The sequence below is a fragment of the Dasypus novemcinctus genome, chromosome X, assembly GCF_030445035.2.
Source record: "Dasypus novemcinctus isolate mDasNov1 chromosome X, mDasNov1.1.hap2, whole genome shotgun sequence".
NCBI classification, from domain to species: domain Eukaryota; kingdom Metazoa; phylum Chordata; class Mammalia; order Cingulata; family Dasypodidae; genus Dasypus; species Dasypus novemcinctus.
In genome coordinates, this window is record NC_080704.1 from 16649951 (window position 1) to 16667518 (window position 17568).

General features: G+C 42.6%; 1 protein-coding gene across 1 annotated transcript in view; it reads right to left on the minus strand.

Annotated features, from left to right (window-relative positions):
• FANCB (FA complementation group B) overlaps positions 1-17568 on the minus strand; it is a 214778-nt gene that overhangs the window by 67792 nt on the left and 129418 nt on the right. Inside the window, exon 10 of the transcript XR_009184463.2 lies at positions 6921-6974. The gene's annotated coding sequence lies outside the window, so the exon portion shown is untranslated. The remainder of the gene's footprint in view (positions 1-6920; positions 6975-17568) is intronic.

A 17568-nucleotide genomic window follows, 5' to 3' on the forward strand; every position in this document is an offset into this window, starting at 1 on the left:
ATTTTGTAGTCTCTACTGCTAGGCCCAGATATATTTAAAATTGTTACATCTTCCTGTTAAACTGCCTCCTCTATCAGTATATAATGACCATCTTTGTCACTTAGAACTTTTTTGCTTCAAGTCTATTTTATCCAATATTAATATAACCACCCCATCTCTCTTTTGGGTACTCCTTGCATAGTATATATTTTTCCCATCCTTTCATCCTCAGTGTACTTGTATCTTTGAATTTAAGGTGAGTCTCTTTTAGACAGCATACAGTTGGGCTATGCCTTTTATTTCCATTCTACCAATCTCTGCCTTTTGCCTGAAGAGATTAATCCATTTACATTTAAAGTCATTACTGGGGTTTCAAAACACTTGTGTCCTAGACCCACACGAGTTTTGTGTGTGCACTGCCCATGGGGTTTCACTCCTTGCGGCACCACCCAACTCCGCCTCTCACAGGATCCAGGCCCCAGCGACGCCAGTTCTTTCTCGACACCACACTGGCGGGGGTCACCATAGTTCACTTCTTGCACCTGGGACTCTCTCCCTGAACCCTCCTCCCTCTGGATACTCAGAAGGATTCCCTGGGCTGCTGCATGGTGCAGGCAAGCTGACTGATAGAACAGCGAGCATTTTCCAAGACAACCAAATGAAACTGAAGCTGGTTAATATACAGCATCCCTCAAGATTCAAGAAAACTGTTCTTTGGTCAGTTCACTGGTCTTCACATTTTAAGTGTTTTTAATGTTTGTTTTCATAATGAAGACCTGGCTAATGTTTCTCGTTACCAAGACTAGAAAGCTTGGATATCTCCAATACTCTAGTCACTGACATCTCTGCACTCTTAACCTGTAAGGATCAACTCAAATCTCTCACAATGCACTATCTGAAATGCCTGACCATGACCAAGCCACAGATTATCACAGTCATTAGAGAACTTAAATATCTGTTTCACCTTGATATTTCTGATCACAGGCAACTCAAGTCAGACCTAGCTTTTTGTTTGCTTCAGCAGAAGGATATCCTTCCTAATACTGTGTCACTGGATATTTCTGGGGGCAGTTGCATGACTGATGGAATTGTAGAACTGTTTATAAGGCAGCGACCTACAATGCAATTTGTGGGACTGTTGGCTATGGATGCTGGTTAATCTGACTTCTTTACTACAAAGCAAGGCTTGAGGGTTTGTTCTTATCTGAAATAAGTTTTATTTTGTTTACTCTGAACATATTAAGCTCTTATTGTGTAACAGAATCTGCATTAGGTATTGGGCTTACAAAGACATAAATCCTTAAGGAACTACAAACCAGTTATTGTGCACCTATTATGCAGTAGGTCATGGAAGTATAGCCTTTAAGATACAATCCCTGCCTCCATGTTTTCTAGCCTAGCTTAATAATGCTAGGTACAGCAATTTATACATGCCAGATACCATGCTGTGCACAATATGTTTTCTCCTTTAATACTCCCATTTTACAGACGAGGAAATGGAAGCTCAGGAGGTCAAAGAATTAGTAAGTAATTCATGATTATGGAATTATTAAATGGTAGATTTAATAATCTATCCACTTAATTATTTGTACTCAGGTCCTTGTGACTCTAAAGTTTGTGCTCTTTACCTCTGCTAAGCTAATTTTGAAATTAATAAGGTAGGTAATCAACAACATTTTGGTCAAGGTGTGACAAAAACTAATTTTAAAAAAGAGCCTTTTTTAGGGTGCATTTTTTTTTTAATGATGTGTTTTTGTTTTGTTTTGTTTTGTTTACTTCATTCTCTACCTGTACATTGGAATCACTTTGGAAGCTTTAAAATAGACTAATACCTGAGTCCCATCCTCCAGAGAGTTTGATTTTATTGGTCTGGGCATCTGGATTTTTAAAGTTCCTAGGTATGGAGAAGGGAAACAACAATCTTTCCAATGCAAAGAACCTCTAAAGAATTTAATCCAGCCTTATGTGGCATGGTAAATTGAAAAGGTATGCCTTAGAAAACCCTTTATTTAACATAAATATGTTTATCTTTCAAGTCAGTTGCAAAAGTAATTTTGTCATTTGGGTTGATCAAAATATTTGCTATACTGAAATGGATAAAATTTAAATGTTACCAAAAGCCTTAAAACACAACAAATGTTATTTTCCCCCCCGGAAATTAGAATGGGCAGCATTAAATTAATTTTAATTCCTTTAAAATGTGATGGGGGTTTGAATAAAAATTATGTAGGGAGCAGATGCGGCTCAAGTGGGTGAGTGCCTGCATCCCACATGGGAGGTCCCAGATTAATTCCCGGTGCCTCCTAAAACCAAAAAAACAAACAACAAGCAAAAAAAATGAAAAATCCAACTCAGGGGAGCCAATGTGGCTCAGTGGTTGAGTGCCAACTTCCCACATATGAGGTACGAGGTTCAATCTCCAGCCACAGTACCTCAAAACAAGACAAAAACTACGCAAAATTTTCATTTGCTTGGAAATCCTTATTGATTCACAAATGCGGTGCAACAAGAGTCCCTTATGAGGATTCTTTTGTAATCCTGTAAATCTGGAATTTATTCCCTGAGATGTCTGTTTCTTTGTATTGTAACTAGCTGAAGATGAGACAGGGATTTTTTTGAGTTTCAGCCTTCCTATCAGGAAAGTCTGCCCAAGGCAAATGACACAATATGGGCCTCTGCCTTGTCCTGGGCTTTTGCTTGTTAGCTGTTTTGAAGTTTCCCTATTTACAGGAGTTTTGTTATCCCCTCTGTTTCCCAGGAGACAGACTTCCCTCTCCCAGATGTTTGAAGATGGCAGGCCTTTGTCCCAGACTGTCCATCTCTATAGATTTTCACACTATTTTCTCATGCTGCTTTTGCCTGGAGGGCAAAATCTGGAAAGAGGGTCACCCAAAGGAGGACTCTCCCAAGTCAATCTTTCCCAGCCAAAATGGCCAGGGACCCACAGAGGGGGTGCAGAGGAGTTCCAAAGTGTCCTGGGGAGGTGCCAAAAGCTTCTCTGATTGCTCCCCAAAGCTAAGCTTTCCTGGCAAATGTAGCCTTTCAGCTAATTGGCCCTCACAGCCCTGAGGAAGATCTGCATCTTTAAATCTCTATCTAGGGAAACGGACTTGGCCCAGTGGTTAGGGCATCCGTCTACCACATGCGAGGTCCGCGGTTCAAATCCCGGGTCTCCTTGACCCATGTGGAGCTGGCCCATGTGCAGTGCTGATGCGCGCAAGGAGTGCCGTGCCACGCAGAGGTGTCCCCTGCGTAGGGGAGTCCCACGTGCAAGGAGCGCCCCCCATAAGGAGAGCCACCCAGTGGGAAAGAAAGTGCAGCCTGCCTAAGAATGACACCACCCACACGTAGAGTTGACACAAGATGATGCAACAAAAAGAGACAAAGATTCCCGTGCCACTGACAACAGAAGTGGACAAAGAAGAAGACACGGCAAATAGACACAGAGAAAAGACAACGGGGGTGGGGGTGGGAGAAGGGGAGAGAAATAAATAAATACATCTTTTTTAAAAAATTAAATCTCTATCTCCTCTGCCCTGTCTGGGGAGGGTTGAAACAATGGCTGCTACTGCATTTGTCCAGTGTGGGTTGAAACAATAGCTGCCCTCAGAGCTGGGTCCCAAGTGATCCTAACAAAAAGCTGTGATCAGGTATCAGCTGTGCCTACCCCTGTTCTTGGGGAAGAGGACTTTTATGCTCCTTTCTGTCACCAGCAAGCTAGCCAGGGATTGTACCCCATGATGGCCTCCTACGAGAGTGGGTGTTAGGCACCAGTAACTACTGTGTAGAGAGAGAACCTTACTTATCTTCACTATAGGTTATCAGCCTCTTCCTCCTGCTCTTCCCTGGATGCTGTACAATGTTCTTCTGGCCTCAGGAGTTTCAAAATAGTTAAAATAGACAGTTCCTGCCTATTTAATGGTTGTTTTGGTGGAAGGACTGAGTCCTGGAGCTCCCTACTCTGCCATCTTCCCTGTTTAACTGCTAAACACTTTTAAGTGTCTAAAACATTCTGAAAGAAATGGTTTTGATTTGAGTAACAGGTTAGAGCTCAGTCTAACATACATTACACATGATAGATGATGTTCTACTTCAATTTTAATTTAACATTTATTGCCTAGAGCAGGGGTCAGCATACGTTTACTCTAAGAGCAACAAAGCAAATATTTTAGGCTTTGCAGGCCATATGTTCTCTGTTGCAATTACTCAACCCTGCCTTTGCAATGTGGAAGCAGCCAGAGATAATACATAAACTAATGGACTTGGCTGTGTCCCAGTAATACTTTACAGACACTGAAATTTGAATTTCATGTAATTTTCATGTGTCAGAAAATATTCTTCTTCTTTTTGATATTTTACAACCATTTACAAATGTGAAAACCATTCTTAGTTCACAAGTGGGACATATAAAATAGGTAATGGACTGTATTTGGCCCAGCAGCCTTAGTTTGCTTTCCCCTGGAACAGATGGTGGTATATATGAATAAGACTCAGTCATTGTCCTCAAGTTGCTAGTCAGTGGGGAAGCCTAGTTGATCATTCAGGTCTTCCAGCTTCTGGTCTATGGTTCCATTCACCTCAGTATGCTGTCCTCACTCACTTTGGAAATCATGATCATAGTTCCTTATGCTACATTGTGTCTTCAGTCTACTCCATTTTCAAATAATTTTATTCAGTAAGTCATTGTGATGGTTAGTTTCATGTGCTAACTTGGCTAGGTTATGGTGTCAAGTTGGTTGGTCAAGTATAGGTCTGATTGTTACTATAGGGGTATTCCATCTATGGGATTTGCATCTATAATCAGTTGATTGTATTTACAATCAACAAAGGAGATTGCCCTCAGCAATGCAGGGAAGCTCCTTATCCAATAAGTTGGAGGTCTTAAAAGCCAGAACTGAGGGTTTCAGAGATCAGAAAATTTCTACCTCACTTTGAGCATTGGCTCTTGCCAGAACTTCTAGGCAGCCAGCTTCCCCTGGGGAATTCAGACTAAAGACTTCAATGTCACCTTTATCAGAGTTTCCAGCTTGCTGCCTGCCCTATGGAGTTCGGACTTGCCAGCTCCCACATTGGCATGAGCCAATTCCTTATAACAAATCTCTTCAGTTTTATTTCTCTGGAGAACCCTGACTAATACAGTAATTAAGTGCCTACTCAGTGTACTAGGCCTTAGACATAATGGCAGAGGTTTTAGCCTATAAGACAGGAACTCTGTTCTCAAGGCATTTACAATCTCAGGGAAAAGACAAAACCAAGACAGCAGGCAATGCCAGACAGGTACCCCAAAGTGGGATATGGACAACAAGAGCAATACAAACTGGCATCTATTATTAGCGTGCCAAGCATTCTGAAAATATGTAAACATATTATCTCATTAAGTCTCAAACCAACCCTATGCAGTAAGTACTAGATTTACCCTTGTTTCATTGAGCCCAGTGGGATATGGTTTTCTTAGGGGACTCCCTGGACAAAATGGCACTTGTGCTGATCCATTAAGTATGTAGGATTAAATAGACAAAGAAGAAAAGGGGTAGCATTTTAGATGAAGAGAAAAATCTTAATATTGGAAAGGAGGAAGATGTAGATGGGACAGTAAGGAGATGGTTGTGACCAAAGCAAAGGACTCTATTGGATGGTATAATTAATAATAGTTAGGTTGCAATGAATGTACCACACTAATGAAAGAAGTTGTTGAGATGGGGAAGGGTGGGGAGTGGAGCATATGGGAATCCCTTATATTTTCTATGTAACATTTTATGTAAACTAAGTATCTTATAAAAATAAATAAAATATATATATATATTTAAAAGTTTGTATATTACTATTTCAAAAGTACATTAAAGTATTTTAAATATAAAAAAAATAGTTAGGCAAGCATTTTCCCAGTTCTCTAAATATCCTAGCTCATTTAAACCTCAAAACAACCCTATATGCTATGTATTATTATTATTCCCATTTTATTGATGAGGATACTATCAGTGGTACAAGTAGTTCAGAAACCTTAAAATCACACAAGGTTTTATTTATTTATTGTAGCTAATTTAACAGACTATTACAAATGAGACTCTCTACATCTTGTTTTGTCTGAGATCTCAAGGCCAAGAATATTAAGTACCAAAACCCCACGTTGAAAGCAAATGCCAAACCACCTATACAGGACTTGCAAAGGGGTGGTCAAAGGTGAAAAAGGAGGTCACCAGTCACCTGCCCCAGACTTTCAAGAGAAGCCTAAGAATTCCTTTGGAGGTGAGTGTTCTTTTGAGAGAAGACTGTTGGGTGCTGGGGTACAGGGGATAAAATACAAGGCATGCTTGCCCACTCTTAAGCCACGGGGGAAGTTTTTGGAAAGCTTGGTATATATTCCATGGAATTTTGGGGCAACAGGACTTGACACTTAATCCATACCTGAAAAAAATGCAGAGGGAGAAGGCCATCTAGCTGGAGAGGTACATGGTGGCAGGACAATGAGGGCTGTGTGGAAAGGTCACATGTGCAGAGTTTGGATGGGGACAAATGTGTATTTCCTTTGGACCAGATGTAGACCTCCCAGAAGGAGCCAGGCTAGGGAGATTGGTAAGAGGACCCAATTCAGGAAGCCCACTGGGAGGGAATGTGTGCAGCAGACCTCCAGAACTCAGGGCCTGAGAGGGAATCGTAAGCATGCAGGTAAAAAAAGGCCTCCTCTCCAACAAAGAACAGCAGCTGGCAGTCCCTGAGCAGGGACATCTCCAAGGAGCACACAAAAGTACTTTTCTACCATTAGAATTCAACATATTCCTCCCCTAAGGGCACCAGTACTATATCATCACTGTGTAATTCAAGTAAGACTTCTTTCGCTCTAGAAATTAGGAAAGGAGTCCCATATTTTCTGTAACATTTTGCAGATACCGGTTTTCCATTACCTATAATCAACTAGCAAGTGATAAGAAGAAAAACCTTACCCTTAATATATCCAAGGTCATGCTTTATGTCATCCTCTGTCATCATTGGGCCACCTGGAAGGTTAGAAAGTCCTTTAATTCATCTGATTCATCTTTGCCACCTGTGGTGGTACCTTGCATTACTGTTCCCAAAGAGTCAATGCCCCTCCATGGGAAAGGACCATACTTCCCACCCCATCAATGTCAGCTATGCTATGGGATTTGTTCTGGCCAATAAAATGGGAAGGAAACAGTGTGACTAGGTAGAAGCATTTAAGAACAAGTGTCTATGTCTTGCTACAGTCCCTTTTCCTTCTGCCTGATAAACCGCAACGTTCCAGAGAAAGGCTTCTCCATCAACTTGGGTCCCATATTGAGGACAGGGTGGAGCAGGCCATGGCTGATGCACAACAGACATAGACCTGAGCAAGGAGTGCAAGGAGGTATGGATTTATGCCTCCAAGATTCTGCATTGTGTATTACAGCATGCAGAGTTACATGCTGTAGTTACAGCATAACTTGGCCCATCCTTCCTGATATACCACCTACTCTCCCTTTCAATCATGTGAGTGGATTGGCTCTGAGACTGCTGGGCAAAGGCTAAAATAAGAGGGAAATTAAAGCTTTCTATACAAATAAAAAGAAAGGCCATTTGAAGGACAGGAGGAAGCAAAGCAGGGATACAGAAAATATTAATGAATAGGGTGAGGCCCCTTCACAGTAATTTGGATAAAATTCTCCCTGAACCTTGTGCACATATGTCTACTGCATACCATCTGATTCCATTCATGAACACATTTATTGAAAAACAATTTTAATTAAGACTCCTATTTCTGAAGTCTGTTCCTTAGGATAACAATTCTCCCAAAATATAGCACACTACCAAGGATGCCAGAAGCCTTACTGCCTGTTTTAGCATTTGAATGATTTACTCTATTCTGGAGCATGAGGAATGAATGCACTTAAAACATCATAAAAATGAGACCATGTGTCAAAACACACTGAGGACACCTTGCCAGAGGAAATGTATGTGATAAGTCAAATCACTTTCATCTTGCCAGAGAACTGGATCAAATGGGAAAAAAAAGAGAAAAAAAAAGCCTATTATAGCATGGGTGAATTTGATACCATTCCCTCTGACGTCCATGGTGTCCCAATCTGAGTTTCCCCAAAGCAGGGCTGAGGCAAAGCCTTGGATGGAGGTAGTTAATTTGGAAGGTGATCCCAGGAAACGGGAGCAAAGAAGCATGGAGATGAGACAGAGATAGAGATAGAGATTAAAGAGAAAGCTAATGAAAGGTGAGTTATTGAGGTTGTGGAGGGCAGCCTCCTACCCTCTGAGAAATGACTAGAATGCACCTAAGGAAACATTCTTCTGAAGGATGGAAGGCTTAGGTTCTCTACTGACTACAGTCCCTTCACTTCAGGTTGCCCTACCTGTGGGTAGGAAAAAGCCTTGAGACACTCAAGGTGAGATGCTGCTGGCTGGCCTAGGGTGGCACAGGGAAGAAAAAATGTTTGCTACAGATGGTAATAACCTTTTGTAAGAAACGAAGATTAGTTTAGTTTTCACATAAAGGAAGGAAATATTGGTTAATGTAAACTGGCAGCCTACTGCCTCAGTCTCCCACTCCCGGGAACAAAGGAAAGCAGCTTAAGCCAGTCCTATAGGCAGTAAAAAAGATGCCCAAGAAAGAGCTAAGTCAATATCAATTCAGCTCTAAATTCCATTCCTTATTTGGCAACAGGGAGCAGGTAAAAAATAAAATGGTTGGAATGTGATGGGGGAAGCGGTTAATCACAAACTTTTGCCCAGGAAAGTTAGATCTTCTCGGATAGGCTGTAACTTCTGAAGTATCCAATCTATGGAGAAACAGAGGAAGGGCTTGCTAGGCTTAGGGGTATAAATTGTGTCATTTTTCTTTGTTCGGGGCACCGGCCACAGTTTCTCGTTGTGCGCCCCTTCTTACAAGATTGAGAATAAATTATTTTCTTCTCCACAATCGGGTGAGCCTTATTTTCTTCCAGAAGAAGATTTCTTTCTAACACCTTTATTTTTGGGATATTCTATTTCTCTGGAAGCCTAAAATCACAATTATGAGTGGATTAGTATTCCAAAATCTAGGTCACTGACAGGCTATAAAGGTAAAACCCCAGAAAAAAGCCAACACACTAAGGAATTTACCTTTAGAGTCCCAACTGGTCTCACCACAAAAGGAATGTTGGTCATAGAATGGAACGCAAACCACTGAAACAAAAAATTGCAACTGAAGTTTTAAGTGGACCAATGTAGAAGGTACCTAAGCAGTTCTTGAGTGTAGGTGAGTCTGCAGCTTTTTAGATGAGATCACCAGCACTGGAAAGGGAACTCTTTATGAGACAAAGGATAGGTCCCAACAACTCTTGGGAGAAAGGCAGTAAGAAAGCATGTCTGTCTGCAGTACCAATCCTTCACTCTGAAGAGAACAAGGAGAGATATCCCTGTCTGAAAGTGAGTTGGTTGGGGGCACATTCAACAATGGGGCAGAACCCACCAGGAAAGAAACACACTTGGGGGAGCCATCACAAAAACCCAATAGGAAATACCTAGTGAACAACTGTTGTTTTGTCTGCCCAAAACTTGTTTACTGCCCTGGTAAAACAATATTCACCAAGGTCCCAGAAATCCTCTTGGGGCATCCCCTTTGTGGTAGTTTGGAGCTGTATATACCCCAGAAAAACATCCTTAAACTTAATCCACTCCTGTGCCTGTGAACCCATTGTAAGTAGAACTTTTTGATGAGGTCATTTCAATTAAGGTGTGGTCCACCACCATCAGGATGGGTCTTAATCCTATTCCTTGTAGTCCTTTACAAGCAGAATGAAATGCAGACAGAGAGAGAGAAAGCACAGGTAGCAGCCAGAAGTTGAACATCAACTGAACCTGGAAGAGAAAGAAAAGACCAGGAGATGCTGCCATGTGCCTTGCTCTATGGCAGGCTAAGGACAAAGGATCACCAGCAGCCAGCCCCAGAATGCCACAGTCTTCAGGAGAAAGCATTGCCTTGAGCGACTTGATTTGGATCTCTATCTTAACTTCAAAACCATGTGCTAATAAATTCCCATTGTTTAACCCAACGCATTTCATGGTATTTGCTTGAGCAGCCCAAGGAAACTAAAAAAAGACTAAAACTAAGACAATGTTCATTGGGTGTTTATGACTGAACCTCAACCCCTTGTTATAGCAGAACTGCTTCAGACCATGGTCAGTGTTTCTCACCAATCTGGCCACAGCAATTAGCTCAGGAATAATGCGTGACCCAGTCAGAACCAGTGAGAGGCAATTATAGACATTTTTCTTTGGCTTCTAGGAGAGAGGGCAGTGCTCTTCCCTCCTAGACATAAATCTGGGAGGATGTATAGAATGTTGAGGCTAGGACTAGCATTTGAAGCCCCAAACCGCAAACCACAGGGAAGAAGACTAAGCCAAAAGATGGTGTGAAGCTAAACCCTAAATCCAGGCTTGCTTACCTGGCCAAGATAGAGTGTGAGTGTGTGTGGCATTCTTCTCAGACATTAACATGCCTCTGAATCACGTAGGGGTCTTGTTAAAATACATATTCTAATTCAGCAGCTCTAGATGTAAGGGTCGAGCCTGAGATTCTGCATTTCTAACCAGCTCTTTTGTTGCTGGTTTGCAGGTTAGCAAACAATACTCTAAGAAGCAAGGATGGAAAATGCACATATTCTGATGCAGGAACCCAGCAATTCGGTCAAGGCTGAAACAGCTAATTAGGTTGGATGGCTACTCCTGACAGCAGTGGGAAACTGAAAGCATGAAGAACAAAAACCTTATATGTCTAAGCTTTCACCTCAAGGCCCAGGTCAAAATCAAAGATTTTCTATAACCATGCTTTAAAAAAATCTTTTATCTCTTATAACAGCAGGAATGAAATATCCAAAAATCTAACACGGAATGTGCATATGACTCAAACCTGAGTTTGCTTGCTGAATTACAGTATCAGCTGAATTGTAGCCCTGTCAGGCCTTTGATGTGAGTGAAGGCATTGACATGAAAAGACTGCCATCTAAGCAATTTGTATGAGAATATCTGCGGGTATTCTGAGGGGTACTCCAAATCCCCAGTCCCTCTATGAAGCACTCCCCACTGAGCCTCCTGGGGCTGCAGATCAGTTCTTTTACCCTTATAACTTCCTGGCCTAAGCATGCTCCCTTCCAGAATAGCATTAAAAATTTGTACCCCATCAGTAACTCAGACAATAACCATGATCAGATTCCAGCATACCCTGAGCAGGGGGAGAGGGAAATCAGAATGTAGGATTGAAGCAGGCTAGTTTCGGGAGTGAGAAGATGAATCTGGGACATGGCAGAAAAACACAGCCATGAAACATGTGGCCATGGAGACCTCCCCCATCCCTGAGGGAAAAACTCTCACCAGAAGGCTCCTGGAAGAACCCCACAAGAACCCCCATTTAGAAGGGGATTTCATCCAGGATCAAGGAAAAGCCCCGGATAGTCTCAAGGGGCCTTAGCCTTGTGTCCCGCCAACCCCCCCCCCCCCCCCCCCCCCCGCCAAGGGAAATTGATGGGTGGGGTAATCAATCAAAACAGCAAACAACTGGGACCCCTCCCCCAAACATTAGCAAGTGGGAGGAATAATTAATGGTTTAAAAAACAAGCACAGAGGCAAAATCACCCCTTTTTTCCCTTCTCTGCCTGGACCAGCCCGCAAGTATACCTGAGAACCTATAATCTGTTGTTTTCTCCCATTTCTATTCTCTTCTCTCATTTCCTTAATAAACTACTAGCGTAACTAAACTGGAATGTTCTTGAATTCTTTTATGTAACATAGACAAGAACCTAGAGGAAATCTGGCAACGGGATCAAAATAGGGAAGAGAAAGCTTACACAATGGAAGACCTGTAGGAATTTGTTAAATTTTAAAATTTAACAAATCAGGGAGATATTTGTGGGACGAGATCTTGAGGACCTTAACCCAGAGGGGCAGAATAAACAAGGGAAGAATTTCTTTTTTAAAAGATTGCAACTCAAAACAGAATATCCTGTATTTCAATACAGAAATGCTTAGGCATGGAAGAAGATACTTTGGAGTGTTCACAGGCCTGCCCATACTACCCTGAGAGCAACAGCTACATGTGCCAAGGGAAGAAGATGTGCTGTTAGTAGCACATGTCTATATTAGTTTCCCCTTGCTGCTATAACAAATTACTGCAAACGGGGTTTTAAAAAAACATGCATTTATTCTCTTACAGTTAGAGAGGTCAATGTTTGAAATGGGTCTCAGTGGGCTATAACCAAGGTGTTGGCAGGGCTATACTCCTTTCTGGAGACTCTGGGGGAGAATCCATTTCCTTGCCTTTTCCAAGCTTTTAGAGGCTGCTGGCACTTCTTGGCTCAATGCTCCCTTCCATCTTCAAAGTCAACAATCACATCAATCTGACTCTGCTTCTTTTGTCGCATCTTCTCCTCTGACTCTCCTACCTCCCTCTTCTCCTTACAAGGATCCTTGTGATTCCACTGTGCCTACCGAGATATTACAAGATAAACCTCCTATCTCAAGATCCTTAATTTAATCACATATGCAAAGTCCCTTATGCCATGTAAGGTGACACATTCATGGGTTCTGGGGAATAAAAATATAATAACAAAAAAAGTGAAAAAACAAAAGAAATATAATCAAGCATTGGGTTTTCCAATCTTACATGGTATATCCACTACAGAGTTCCCACTTTTATGAACCTTTTGATTCCTTCTTACACCACTATGACAATTCTGCCATTTTCATTTCACTTGGTTCAGGCCATTGCTTTCTCCAAGTTTCCAAGAACCATCCTAATTTTGTGTTAGCATGGTCTCCATGCATCCTTGCCAGAATATTAAATCCTGTATCATAAGAGAGTGCTCCGAAATCAATAAATTCTCTTTTATGCAGCCTTTACTACCCATTGATCCAACACCCTCAAGATCTAGTACCATACACACTCTTCTGGATATAAAAAATAATATATTTTATAGACCATGGATTGAGCCCAATGAGTTGAATAATGTGAAATATCATCACGCAAAATGTGTCCCAGTGAAAAAAACGTGTCAGAGGCAAAGTGGGGATTATGACTCTAGAGAGAGTTAACTTTTGAATCTCCTCAGTCACTACGTGGTAGGTTTCTTTGGGGAACAAGTCTCATCCAGGCTGGGAAGTCCACTAGGGGGAGCCAGAGAAGTACCTACTAGGAAGTAGGAGGGAGGAAAACCTCCATTTTCCTCAGCATAAAAAGTAATCTCTCAGGTGGAGCCAAGATGGCATCAGAGTGAGGCGCTCCTGGAGTCAGCTCCTGAAACAGGGCAGTTGGTGGTCACCCAGAGCTACCTAAGGCACCTTTTGGAGGACCCAGGAGACCAGAGGAGTATCCTGCAACATCCTTGACACTGTGGAAGGAGGAGACTGCCCATCTGCACAGAGGAATCGTGAGTAGAGCCCTCCATGCCGCAGAGGTCGGTGCCTGTGGTGTGTAAGCCACCTTGGGAGCTATTCCGTGGTTGAAGTTCCATCTCCCCCAATAAAACCGGGAAGAAAACACGGTGTGGCACCGACTTCAGCTACTGATTAGTGAATTCAGTGGGCTGAAGTAGAATCCTAGGAACAAATAAACTTTGAGCCTGTCCAGGTCATAGGGAAGCTGGTGGCTGCCATTCTGACTCCGCCCCGGGCAGGAGGGGAAGCAGCGCTGACTGAAAATCAGTGCTTGTAAGGGCCGGCTTCCTTCCACCCAGGTTGGATTGCAGGTCTAGCCTAAACCCCAGTCCCACCTCTAGCAAGGAGGAAGCTGGGGGGACCTGCACTACCTCTCTGGGAAGCTGCAAGCCATGCTGCAGAGGCTGGTGCCCATCCTACTCTAGGAGTGCAAACTACCTCAGGAGCTATTCTGTGGCTGGAGCTGGAAGCTCCATTTCCCATAAATGGTGGAGGAAGAGACAGATGTCCACTGACCTCAGCTACTGATTAGTGGACTTGGCTGGCTAAAGTATAATCTTAGAGCCAGCTAGGGTCTGAGCATGTCCAAGTGGAAAAGAGTCCAGTAGCTCCCATCTTGACTCCGCCCCCTGCATGAGGGGGAGCCTGGCTGACTGAAATCCAGTGAAGTTAGGGATGGGGCTTCTTTCCACCAAGATCAGACTTCAGCCCCCAGCCCCACCTCCAGCAGAGAGGTGGCTGGGGTACCTGCACCAGGCTCTCCAGGCAACTGCAAGTGCTCTCCGCTGGCAGAGGCTGAATAGTCAGACACCTGGGGCTGCATCCCTGCACCCCAAGAGAATAGGAGAGGAGCTGGTTATCCTTGGCCTCTCTGGGCAATGGCAGGAGTTTTCAGCCCACACAGATTTGTTGAGTGTCTTTGAGCCCATGTCCACCTCTGTCCCCCACAGTATAGGAGGGGGCTGGTGTTGCCTCCACCTCTCAGGGCAACAGTTTTGGGCTGCACAAGTCTGACTGTTGGGCACCTGTGGCTCCACCTCCATCCCCAATAGGACAAGAGATGGACTGTGTTTGCCCAGCCTCTTTGGGTAACTGCAGGTGCTTTTGGCCCACACAGCCTGCTCTGGTGGGTACTTGTGGATGCACTCTCACGCCCCCAGTAGGAAAGAAGGGGGCTGATCTTTCCATAGTCTTTTTGGGCAATAGCAGACCTTCAGCCTGCATGGACTGGACTATTGGATGCCTATGAATCCATCCCCACCCCCAATAGGATAGGAGAGTTTTGGTGTCTCCACAGCCTCTCTGGACAATTGTGGGTACTTTCAGCCAACAGGGACTGAACTGTTGGGTGCCTGTGGATCCAACCCCATGCCTTAAGAGGATAGAAGGGGGCTGGTGTTTCCTCAACCTCTCCAGGCAATGGCAGGTATTCTTGGCCTAAAGGGACTGGACTGTTGAGCACCCATAGAACCACCCCTACCACCCAATAGGATAGGAGGGAACTGGTGCTTCCTCAGCCTCTCTGGTCAATGGTAGGTACTGTCAGCCTACAGGACTGAACTATTGAGCATTTGTGGTTCTGTTCCCACCCCCTAAAAGGGCAGAAGGGATAGTATTCCCTAAGCCTCTCAGGGAAACTGCAGGCATGTCTGGCCCACAGAGATTAGATTTCTGGGCACTCCAGAGGATAAATTCCCACTCCCTGTAGGGAGAGGGTCTGGTGATACATCTGTTTACCTGAGCAACTGTGGTCATTTTGGACCCACACAGCATAGATTGCTGACCAAAGCTATAGCTCCATCCCTGCCTAAGGTAGGGGAGGAAGGGGTGTGAAGCTTCATCAGTATCTCTGGGTGACTACAGACAGTCTTATGCTGAACTGGGATTATTACACATGGCTACAGCTCTATCCCTACCCCTGACTGAGGAGAAAGGTGGGAGAAACTTCATCAATTCCTGGGGCAACATGGGCAGCTTCAGCCTCCATAGCTTACAGCACCAACTACATCCTTGGCTCCTACTACACAACTAGTAAGGGAGAAAAGATAAGAAATCCCTAAACTAAAGGGAGAAACTGCACCCAGAATAAATATATCTAGCAAGCCAGATGTGGAAACACCAACAAAAAATTACAATCCATACCAAGAAACTGGAAGAGATGGCCCAATTAAAGGAACAAGATAAGCCTGCAGATGACATAAAGGAGTTGAGACAACTAATCTTAGATGTACAAACAAATCTCCTTAATAAATTCAATGAGATGGCTAAAGAGATTAAGGATATTAAGAAGACATTGAATAAGCACAAAGAAGAATTTGAAAGCATACAGAGAAAAATAGCAGACCTTATGGGAATGAAAGGTACAATAAATGAAATTAAAAGTACACTGGAGGCACATAACATCAGATTTGAGGAAGCAGAAGAAAGGATCAGTGAGCTCGAAGCATGGCCTCCAAAAGTGAACAAACAAAAGAACAGATAAAGAAAAGAATGGATAAAATTGAACAGGGTCTCAGGAAACTAAATGACAGTGAGACATGCAAACATACGTGTCATGGGTGTCCCAGAAGGAGAAGAGAAGGGAAAAGAAGCAGAAAGAATATTTGAAGAAATAATGGTGTAAAATTTCCCAACCCTAGTGAAGGACATAGATATCCATGTCCAAGAAGCACGACGTACTCCCATCTCAATAAATCCAAATAGACCAACTCTGAGACACATACAAATCAGAATGTCAAATGTCAGAGACAAAGAATTCTGAGAGCAGCAAGAAAAAAGCAATGCATAACATATAAGGGATACCCAATAAGATTGTCAATTTCTCATCAGAAACCATGGAGGCAAGAAGGCAGTGGTATGATATATTTAAGATACTGCAGGCGAAAAACTGCCAGCCAAGGTTTTTATACCCAGCAAGATTATCTTTTAAAAATGAGGGTGAGATTAGAATATTTACAGATAAAGAGAAACTGAGAGAGTTTATAACAAAAAGACCAGCTTTGCAAGAAATACTAAAGGGAGTGTTACAACCTGAAAAAACAGGAGAGAGAGGCCTGGAAGAGAGTCTAGAAATGACAACTGTATCAGTAACAGTAACTAAAAGTGTCAAATATAAAATGACAGACAAAATGCAAGATCAAAATGGATGAAATAAGAACTGCCTTTACAGTAATAACATTGAATGTTAATGGATTAAACCTCCCAATCAAAAGACATAGACTGGCAGAATGGATAAGAAAATATAAGCCATCTATATGTTGTCTGCAAGAGACTCACCTTAGACTCAAGGATACCAATAAATTGAAAGTGAAAGGTTGGAAAAAGATATTCCACACATGCAGTAACCAAAAAAATAAAATAAAATAAAAAGCTGGGGTAGCTATAATAGCTATACTTATATCAGATGATACAGACTTTAAAAGCAAAAATGTTATTTTTTTTAATTGATTTTGTAATAATATTACATTAAAATATATATATATATGAGGTCCCTTTGAACCCTACCACCCCCACCCCACCTCTCCCCCCCCCCCCAGCAACACTCCTTCCCATCATCATGACGTATCCATTGCATTTGGCAAGTACATCTTTGGGCACCTCTGCACCTCATGGTCAATGGTCCACATCATGGCCCATACTCTCCCCCATTCCATCCAGTGGGCCCTGTGAGGATTTACAATATCCGGTGATTGCCCTTGAAGCACCATCAGGGGCAAAAATGTTATTAGAGACAAGGAAGGACATTACATATTAACAAAAGGGATGATTCACCAGGAAGAAATAACAATCATAAATATATATGCACCTAACCAGGACGCCCCAAGATACATGAGCAAACACTGGCAAAACTGAAGGGAGAAATAGACATCTCTACAACAATAGAGACTTCAATACAACACTCTCAGCATTGGATAGAACATTTGGGCAGAAGATCAATAAAGAAACAGAGAGCTTGAATAATATGATAAATGGACTAAGCCTAATAGAAATATACAGAAAATTGCACCCCAAAACAGCAGGATATACATTCTTTCAAGTGCTCATGGATCTTTCTCCAAGATAGATCATATGTTGGGACACAAAGCAAATCTCAATAAATTCAACAAAATTGGAATTATACAAAGCACTTTCTCTGATCATAATGGAGTAAAGCTGGAAATCAACAAGTGGTAAATA